This window comes from Mus caroli, unplaced genomic scaffold, assembly GCF_978045245.1.
Source record: "Mus caroli unplaced genomic scaffold, Mus_caroli_1 scaffold_5, whole genome shotgun sequence".
NCBI classification, from domain to species: Eukaryota; Metazoa; Chordata; class Mammalia; order Rodentia; family Muridae; genus Mus; species Mus caroli.
The window spans coordinates 37,858,990-37,868,657 of record NW_028227260.1 but is presented as its reverse complement, the minus strand read 5'-3'; the positions used below and the strand labels follow the sequence as shown (position 1 = coordinate 37,868,657).

Below are 9,668 nucleotides of genomic sequence, written 5' to 3'. Positions count from 1 at the left end.
AAAGTATGGGGGACTTTTGGGATAGCATTGGAAATGTAAATGAAGAAAATACCTAATACAAATTAAAAAAAAAAAAAGAAATCTGCCTGCCTCTGCCTCCTGAGTGCTGGGATTAAAGGCGTGCGCCACTATGCCCAGCTGGCTTGTCCAGTTTCTAAGTGATCTTATTGCACAGAAGTATAGGAATCAGGAAGCAAACATTAATATTAACTAAACTTTGTCTTCTTGGACTGAAGCTCCTTAAGGGAAAATTCTGTGCTTTACATACCTATACATTAAGTAATCTAAAAAGAAATGTTTTAAATGCTTTGCCTCAAATATTTCTAAGTACTTTGTGAATATTCATTAGTTTATTTCCACATCCCTCTTGGTAAACTACTTCATCATAGTACATAACAGGGTTTCCCAGGAGAAGATCTGAAAAGCTGCACTCAAATAGAACTGAAAAAGGTTTCCCTACCATTCTAACGCACTAAAGTAATGTTCCCCGAGCACTCAGGAACACTATGTATCAAACAAGATGAAGCCTCTTGTGAAATGCCAAACAACTCTAAGCAGGAATTCAAATATGTCTATACAAAATAATCAAGATGCAAATTCAATCTCTATAATTAAGATGTAAGAAACTACACAACTTAATTCAAGATGCCTATTTTCATTATGTTCCTGGTTAATTTTACTTCTCAGCGAACATTCTCTCAGATATTTATCAGGAACTTTGTATGAGAATGATGCTTGTACTGAAGAATGAGGATATATGTGAGACAAAATATAGAAACTGTAACCTCCAGTTTCAGAATATTATTGTTCTGATTGAAATGATAAAACTCATGCAAATAATGATAAGGCAAAAATTAGAAACCCTCAGAGCCATACTTCTCAGTAAAGTATTAACCAAGTGAAGAACTAGGAAAGTTAGATGGGCATAAGGAAGACTTCTGAGAGCAGGTGGTATTTGCATTGGAATTGTGATAAGTACACAGTAAATATGCACAGAGAAAGTTCATTTCAATTCAACACCAAGTTTCATTGGAACTTACAGGCTACCTATTATGGCTGGAACAATTTATCACATAGTAGTTTAAGGCTATGCAAGCTTCTTATATTATGGTTTGGGGTTTCAGAAACTTCCACAAGTATCATGGATTTGAAATCAAGGCATTAACAGTCATGGATTCCTTGTGAGAAACTCCTGTTTCTGTGTCTTTCCCACCTTCTAGAGGCCATCTAGTACTCAACATCTTTATTCTATCATCACATTTTTCCTCATATTTAGTATTATCTCTTCCCTTTCTTTTTTTATTTAATGTGAGAGAGACAGCATTTAGTTTCCTTCAAATATGATCAATACTACATTAATGTAGAAAATACCATTTTTACTTATAGGCCAATTAAGAATATAAAGTTCAACTTAAGTAGATATAATACCTTTATCATAAATCTCCTTAAATGTGAGACAATATTTTTGTTTTAAAATATGAAAACAATGTCAGCCCACTGCTGTGGGTCATATTCTAGCACTATGAACAGGTTGTATTACTTGTAATTTTTCACTTTTTATCAACAGGTTTCCAAGCTCAGCATCTCTTTTAAATTTAGTTTAACAATAATCCATAACCCAAATGTGGCATTTACATCATGGTCAGAACAGAGAAATGCAGAAGACAATTATATCTGCACACATATCTCTCATGTTCTAGTAAACTATTTCCCCTGTCATGTTTTCTTTTCGAAGTTTGTATTGATTCTTAGTGAGTTTCACCTCATCTCCCTGTCCCCTCATACCCACTCTCCACTGTTACAGCCTCCCTCCACAAAAAGTGGACACACACATACACAAGCAAAGAAAACATCTCATCATGGAAGCTGTAGTATGTTACAGTGTGCCCCACAGTATATCTTTCTGTCCAAACATCTTCACTTGCAAATGTTCATTGCAATGAGTCCTTGGTCTGGTTTGAGGTCTCTGGCTTTGGTGATATTATCAATATTAGATTCCAACAGGACTCCTCCTGGTTATCCTGTTGCCTTGTATCATGGAGATACTTCAGCTTTGGATCAACAGGACTGACCCTTCCACATGTCCCAGCCGATTGCATATGGTATAGATTTGGGGGTGGGCCAACTCAGAGCCCTGCATCTGAGCCTGGGTGGTAGCTTAACTGGTCAGCTTTCCCTTACCTGCACTACCAAGGTGAGCTCTCCAGCACTGCTCTGGGCAGACCACCCAATGCCACCATCAGCAAGAGTCAGGGTCATCTCTCCTGCTCTCATGCCCTTCTGACCTGCTCACTTGCACCCCTGCCTCCAGAGCCAGCTCTATAGTGCTGTCTTGGAAAAGCACAGAGCCTATTGCTATCACTGCTGAGAGATGGAGTCAGTTTTCCAGAGCAGCACAGGCAGTGAGAGGTGGGACCAGATCTGTACAGACCCTGAACATCTGAGTAGTCCCCAACAACTGCCTTGACAAGGAACTCTCCCATGTTCTCTAGTGGTGATATGAACCTCAGACATCAACACTAACCCCTGCCACTGCATAGCCATGAACCCAGACATGGCCCTTAATAGCAGCCAGGTATGGACCCTGGTGGTGGTGCTGGCCATTGAGAACAGGCTACTGCTCTCCACTCTTGAGTCTCCAGTTCCATCTCTCTTCATAATGCTCAAGATGCTTTCCACATCTTTCTCTAACATCTGTCTACCACTTGCCTGAATATTATGGTGGCTTCCACTGCATATGCTGGAGGGCCTTTGAGTGACAGATGTGATTGCAAATCAGTGTATATGTGCAGGTGAGCAGGTTCTGTGGGTGGCATGCTTGTCTGAAAGTCTGTGTCTGTCTTCCTTCTCCCTTGCTGTTCTGCATGGTGGTAGGCAGGGTTCTGTTTGTTTATGGCCCACCTATGCAGTGTGGTAGAAGGCAGGTCTGTGGGCATCTTTCTCTGCTAGCACTGTGCATGGCATTGCAAAACTCTGTCTGTCTTCCTCCTCCTGTGCTATGTTGTCTTGATTTGATGTGATTTGATTTGATTTGTATGAGTCCTAGGCATAAGACAGCTTTGGACACCAGGACAGGCATGAAGCTAGGATGAACAAAGGACTGTCATCTCCTCTGCCCCTGACTAATATAAGAACAACACCACCAACAAGGTATCTCTTTGCCCATTCTCAGGCAGTCTTCCTTCCTTTTATAATTACATTTGTGATTATCTCAGGTCCATACAAATAATTCAGAACAATAAAATCCTGAATATCTTATTCAGTTTAAGGTCCTTAACCACAACATCAAAGTTACCTCTGTTACATAAGGTAAAGTGCTCACAGGTTTTAGAGACTAGGATGAGTACTCTGGAGAGGTAGAGAGGGTTTAGTCTACTTCAGCTATTAAAGTCAATATCGTTTATTAATTTTCACATTTGAAGCCATTCACTTTTATAGCCACAAAAAGGTTTCTAATCTAGATTCGCTTTTTAAATTTTGAAAAGGGGATATTATGATTGTGGTGCCATACATTTCAACTGATTTCTATTTTTTTCTGTCTTAAAATTGCTTATTTATACAGGGTGATGGATGTTGTGATTACAGCAAAAATATAGGACTACCTTACTCACAAAAAATTTCTCCTTACTCACCTGACGCACCTATTGCTGCAACAATTGCCTTAAAACCACCTAAGCTGAAGTGTTTTATTTTATTTTTAATTTTATATATCAGTAATGTTTTCACCAATACTCTCCCTTCTCCCTGCTACAACTCATCCCATGTTTTTCCAAATCCCTCTCTGTATGATCCCTAAAGAGTTTTATTTCATAGTAACATTACATTTGTCCTTTTATATCAGCCTTCAAATTCATAAAGATTACATGATGGCAGCACCATGGAATCATGTGGAGAGATCATGCCAATGAAAATGATCTTCAGACCTGCCAAAATATGTGTGATGAAGAACTGAATATGTAAGGCATGCATTATTTTGCATAAGAGAATGGATGCCTGGGCACAAGAAAAGGGAAAAGAATGGTAACATGAATGGGACGTTGCTTCCCATGCCTGCAGGATGGTCTCATGCTGAAGAGATAAGCTTGAACTCGGTGGAGGCTGCTACAGCCAGAAACTGAAGAAGTCATTTTCTTGAAGGCTTCCTTGGGAACTGTATAGTAAGGCCGTTCCATTTATTATGATAATGATAATGTGGCATGTACACTGAGGTAAAAGATCGTTCTTCTCATTTTCCCAAGAAACATGGCTTAATGAAGAATGCAGAACATTTCATATCAGTTTGCTTCCTGTCCTTGGCTATATGATTTGATTTGGCCAATTGAGGATGTTAGAGGAGAGGCCAAAGAAGAGGTGGCTAGATGCTTAGCACTAATTCATTAGAAGTGCAGACCAATGGGATTTTCGATTTACGGTATAGGACAAGCCTATTATCAATTTCTATCCTCACATTGGTGAGCCTTGAATAAATTTGAATGACCTTGATAACATCTTTTCCACAGTATTCTACCAACAACAAAAATTACATGATCTCATTAGGAAGTTATTTGTGCATCCAGAAGAAGCTAAGCCTGAGGTAGAGAGAGAAAAATATGTATAGAACATTAAGATTTACCCACAATGTGGCATAAAAAATAAAACAGGTGAAGACATGGGATAATGAAAGACTCAGCTACAGGACTAGATGTACTTGAGAATCCCCTGCCACCAAAAAGCCTAACATGGCTTCATTGCCCTAGAATTTCTTACCCTTTTACTTGCTCTTTAACCAAGGTAGTGTTTCTTACAATGTGGACACTCATCAGAGTCATCAGAAGTGTAGATTGCATATGCAGCTTATCACTCCCCAGCTCAGCACTAGTTTTTTTATAATCTCAGTTCAGGTGGAAGTAAAATCTGACACTGTGCCTGTTAGCAAAGTTATCAGAGAGTCTGTATAGAAAACTTAGAAGCAATGAACTAAGGCTACTCTTTGGCCTTAACTCCTACTTTGTAACTTATTCTAAGGTAAAATGAAGTAAAAATGTGTATATCCACATTGGGTGAATTTGAAAGAGAGTAGTTTTCTGCAATATCTATTTAATTTCTTCTAGTTATAAAAACATTCATTGAAATGTATTTTATTGTTTTGTCCATTTTGCCTTTTTTTCTCAAATCACTAAAGCCCCAGTGATAGAGTCACTGTGGTCAGAGTGAGTCCTATAATATACAGGAAATAGGACCCCTCTACCCTTGATTTTGAATAATAGCTTTAATGAATTCACAATTTGGCCATAGAAATGATAGCACAATTGCTTATTTGAATTATTCTTCAAATATGTTCTTTAAAGGAAGCAAGGCCATTTAATGGATGACTTTGCACTAGATATGTAACAGTGAAAAAAATCTTCAGGGGGATTACTGGACATTGACTTTTAGTTTATAATAATCCCTCAGGAGCCATCAGTTAGAGGAGGGTCATGTAGCCTTTAAATAATAAGTGAACTATTGACTTGAGGCAGCATGATGGTTCATTTAATGAAACCTTAATACTTGAGTTTAGCTCTCAAGTTCCTGAGTTAAATAGATATCTTTAATAGTAGGCAGGAGTTGGATGTATCTATGTAATGAAAGGACTATTTTGATGGAAGGTCAAATTTCGATTTAAATGTCTTGTTTTACTGTTTGCTGATCAAAGCAGCAAAGCTCAAGCAGAAGAGTCATAAAGGGATGGATAACATAGAGAGTATAGGTCATCTCTGCCCAGAAAGAATGAGTACGCACAAATGGAAACAAATATAAAATGGAAAATGTACTTTATAAAAGACTTCCATTGTTTTTCTGTTTTTATTATTCTGCTTTTCTGTTCTTTCTTTTTTTTTTCCTTTTGTCAATACATATTCAGTTTTCAGTATTCTTGGATTTCACAGACAGGATGGTATTTGTGATATTCTGCTCTGGGCTTGGAGAAATGAATAATACACCCTTCCTATTCTTAAGCAAGTCACCATCTAGCAGTGGTGAAATACAAGGCAGACAATATAGGAAATAAGCATATTATTAAAAGCAGACCACTAATCATTCTCCCTGACCCACTTGAAGCAAAAGCACCAGGAAACTTTGTGACCTAAACCTTTCTTGTACTTGAAGAAGTCTATGTGAAAGATTAGAAATGTAAGTATATTCCAGGCAGAAGAGACAGAAATGCATGAACACAATGCATTTCTAAGAACCATAGACACTTTGGTAGTCAAACTCTGTTCAGCTAACTAATAGCAGATTATATTATGCTATTTGGGGAATAGTTAATAAATGAGTTACCTACAAATACGTGAAGATAAATTTCAAACAATCAACAGTAGTCTGGAGCAAATAATAGTTGGTTATTTACTATGAGCCTTGGGGAGGAAGACTGCATGAGAGTTCCAACAGAGTACAAGAATACAACAAATATGTAGCAACCTGTGCAGGGAGGAACCCCAAATAAATGTCCTAACCACACTTTGAAGTTCTCTCCAATCTGTTGATATGAACATTTAGCCAAATGAAACCGCAGGGCCAGAGGGTATTTCAAAAGGATACAAAGAAAGAAAGAAACATTGAAAGCACGTGTGTCTGAAGATATGGAAATGTATAGCACATGTTCAGTAGTTCAATGTTTCATCTTCATTTTGTAGTTATTGATGAACCAAAATTATAAGAAAGTTATGAGAAAATGTCAAACTGATTTCTGATTTAGACATGCCATCAGGTAACAAGATAGGGGAAATATTTAATAGATAATTCCAGTCAATAATACTGGTGAGTCATTAACTTGAGTACATGACTAAGCTCTTTGCTAGAACACCTTTATCCTGTAAGGTATTCAGAGTCATACTTTTTGAATGAAATGTATGTAAAGTTGTAGCATATAGGTGAGCTCAAAGTTAAGATAGAGACCTGAAGAAATTATATTCTCTTTGTGTGTGACTCTCTAAAGGTGATATTAAAGAAGACTTTCTGGTTGGTGGTTCAGACTCTGAGAGCCAAAGGGGTCCAGGTTAGTTTACTCTGTTGGTCTTCATGTGAAGTTCCTATCCCCTTTGCGGTGTGCCCTTAATCCTTCCTCCTATCCTTCTATAAGAGTCCCCAAGCTCCATTCACTGTTTAACTGTGGTTGTCTATATCTGTCTGAGTCAGATTCTGGGTGGAGCCTCTCAGAGGACAACATGCTCCTATCAGCAAGCATAACAAGAATATCATTAATAGTGTTAGGGACTGGTGCTTGCCCATAGGATGGGTCTCAATTTGGGCCGGTTATTAAATGGGCAAGATCACATGAAGCTTGGTCTTCATGTGGGTCCGGAACAACTGAAACATGGGCTATTCTAAATGAGGTTGCCTGAACATGGGATATGTTCTTCTAGCTGGGCTGCCTTGTCTGGCCTCAATGGGAAAGAAAGTGCCTAACCTCACAAAATCTTGAAATGCCAGGGTGGAGAGATACCATACTGGAGTTGGGGGGCATCTGCTCAGAGAAGAAGGGGAGGAGGAATGGGGGAAGGATTGTGGGAGGGGTGACTGGGACAGGGACACTAAGCAGGATGTAAATTAAGTAAAAAAAAATTAGAAAAAACAAAAAATAATTTAGGAATCATAAAAAGAGAGAGAGAAAAATTAATGTCAATAAACTTTGACTTCAGATGAAAAGCATATATTTCTTCAACATTATATGTGATGTTAACTGTTTTAAAATGTGAAAAGTCTCAGCTTATAACATTGCTTTTTAGAGACATATATTCTCTTCTTTAGAATCAACAAGCAGACTAGTCACCGCAATCTTACACGGACTAGATTGTACCTGGATTACTATTCAGGCATTTTAGGTAAATATTGATTTGAACATATAATACATTCCAAAGATTCTTAAACAGGCACCTCTTAAGGGAACATTTTGCATAAAGTAGTTCCTTGGCAATTCGGTCTTCAAGTATTTACTGACTAAGTACTATATTGATTGTTAAAATAAATGGAGAACAATTTTTGTATGATCCCTTTCTGGTTTTTAACTAGAAGAATAAAAGATGAAAAAAATATTAACCTAATAAACAAATAAAGGATATTTTAAATATAAGAAAACATTTTTCTGTAGTAAATGATAAGAGAAGAGAGCTAGATTAGATGATCAATCAACATTTGGCCTTAACAATCCAGCCTTCACAGATGTCCCTAATACCTAGCTGTCTCTGCTGAAATCACTTAATTTATATACAGGATACCAATAGAATTACATTTATCTAGAACAGAAATGCACTGAAACTAGATTTTAAGCACAAATTCCTTGGAATAAGGAAACTTTTCTACATGATTTTTCATGTTCTAGAAATCCAAAGAACTAAACAACTCCATGTGTATTAGGTGCCTCTACAGCTACACGGGGAAAGTATTTGACTCCTGGGCACATCACTTATCTTTCCAAAATTGTATCAATCAGAGTGTGGGTTTTATGATCATGTTAGTACTTTTTTTAAAACATAAACATAAATTGTCTCACAGGGCTTCCAAATATTTTAGAAAAATAGAGAAGGATGAATTTGGAAGATAATTTCAATATCAACTTCAAATCAAAAATAGAACATGAATATATTTCTTAAATATACATCAGACCTGTTAGACAATGTAAAAACATATTAAGGAAAACTTAGTTCTCTAATGTCAGGCACTAGTGTAGGATGCTTTTAATAAAGTACAATATCCCTACTTTTGTTCCACTACAACCTTGCCAGATTGTTGCTGACAGCTATTCAGTATCAGGTCAATGCTAACTTGGAGGCATGTTTTAGTTCTCTTTTTAGTGAGATGGGATGAAAATAAGAGCACTGGAATCTTGGAAACCAGTTACAACTGAGAGTTCTGGCTCTATCTGTAGTTCTCTCTCACCCAAGACGGCAGACATTTCTAACTTAACATTCTAACATCAAATTCAAATATAATATTATATGCCGCAGACCCTCTGGGTCCCTTGTCTGCATGGAACGAGTCTCTGGAGCAGGTGGGCAAGGAGTCGGCTGGAATTGACAGACAGACCCGACACAAGGGAGTGTGGATCTGAATGTGATTTGTCAAATCGAGCATCAAAATTTTTATACAGAAGAAAATAGGAAAGTTGGGTGACAAACCGGCAAGGTACAAAGAGGTTACTGGATTCTTACACAAAACAGAGGAATGCAAACACGGAAGAACTGGCAGGAACCGACTGGGATAAAATTCAGTGTTAACAACTGGGATCAAAAACAGCTCCACCTAATGTCCACTTACTCTTAGAAGCCAGGGGCAAGGGCTTTGTGCCCTTGCCATAGTTCCTACTCTAGTCTATTGTATAGTCCACGTTCCCCCTAGGCCATTGTAAATACTTGTGCATGGGTGTAACTTAGCTATCTATAGTTCTAAGTATCTACTCTGGTTCCTTTTTAGGTCACAAACTTCCTTCTTCTTAGATAATGGTAAATTTCTGTGTAAGGCAGTGACTTAGCTATCCATGTCCAAGGTCGGATCAAGGACTGCCGATCAAGGACTGCCTAGAATCTAACTTAGCTATATGTCAAAATATCAATCCTTAGGAGCACTTGTAATAAAGCAACATTAAGGGAAAGCACACAGATCCATTTACCAACTAAAGCAAGGACATTGGAGTAGTCTTTATACAGGATGCC

The 9,668-nt window shown here is 37.7% G+C and overlaps 1 non-coding gene across 1 annotated transcript; it reads right to left on the bottom strand.

Annotated features, from left to right (window-relative positions):
• Positions 1-3,033: 3,033 nt before the first annotated feature.
• LOC115030172 (small nucleolar RNA SNORA48) lies at positions 3,034-3,175 on the bottom strand. Its single transcript, XR_003835793.1, has one exon. It is a non-coding gene; the product is annotated as a small nucleolar RNA SNORA48 (small nucleolar RNA).
• Positions 3,176-9,668: the final 6,493 nt, after the last annotated feature.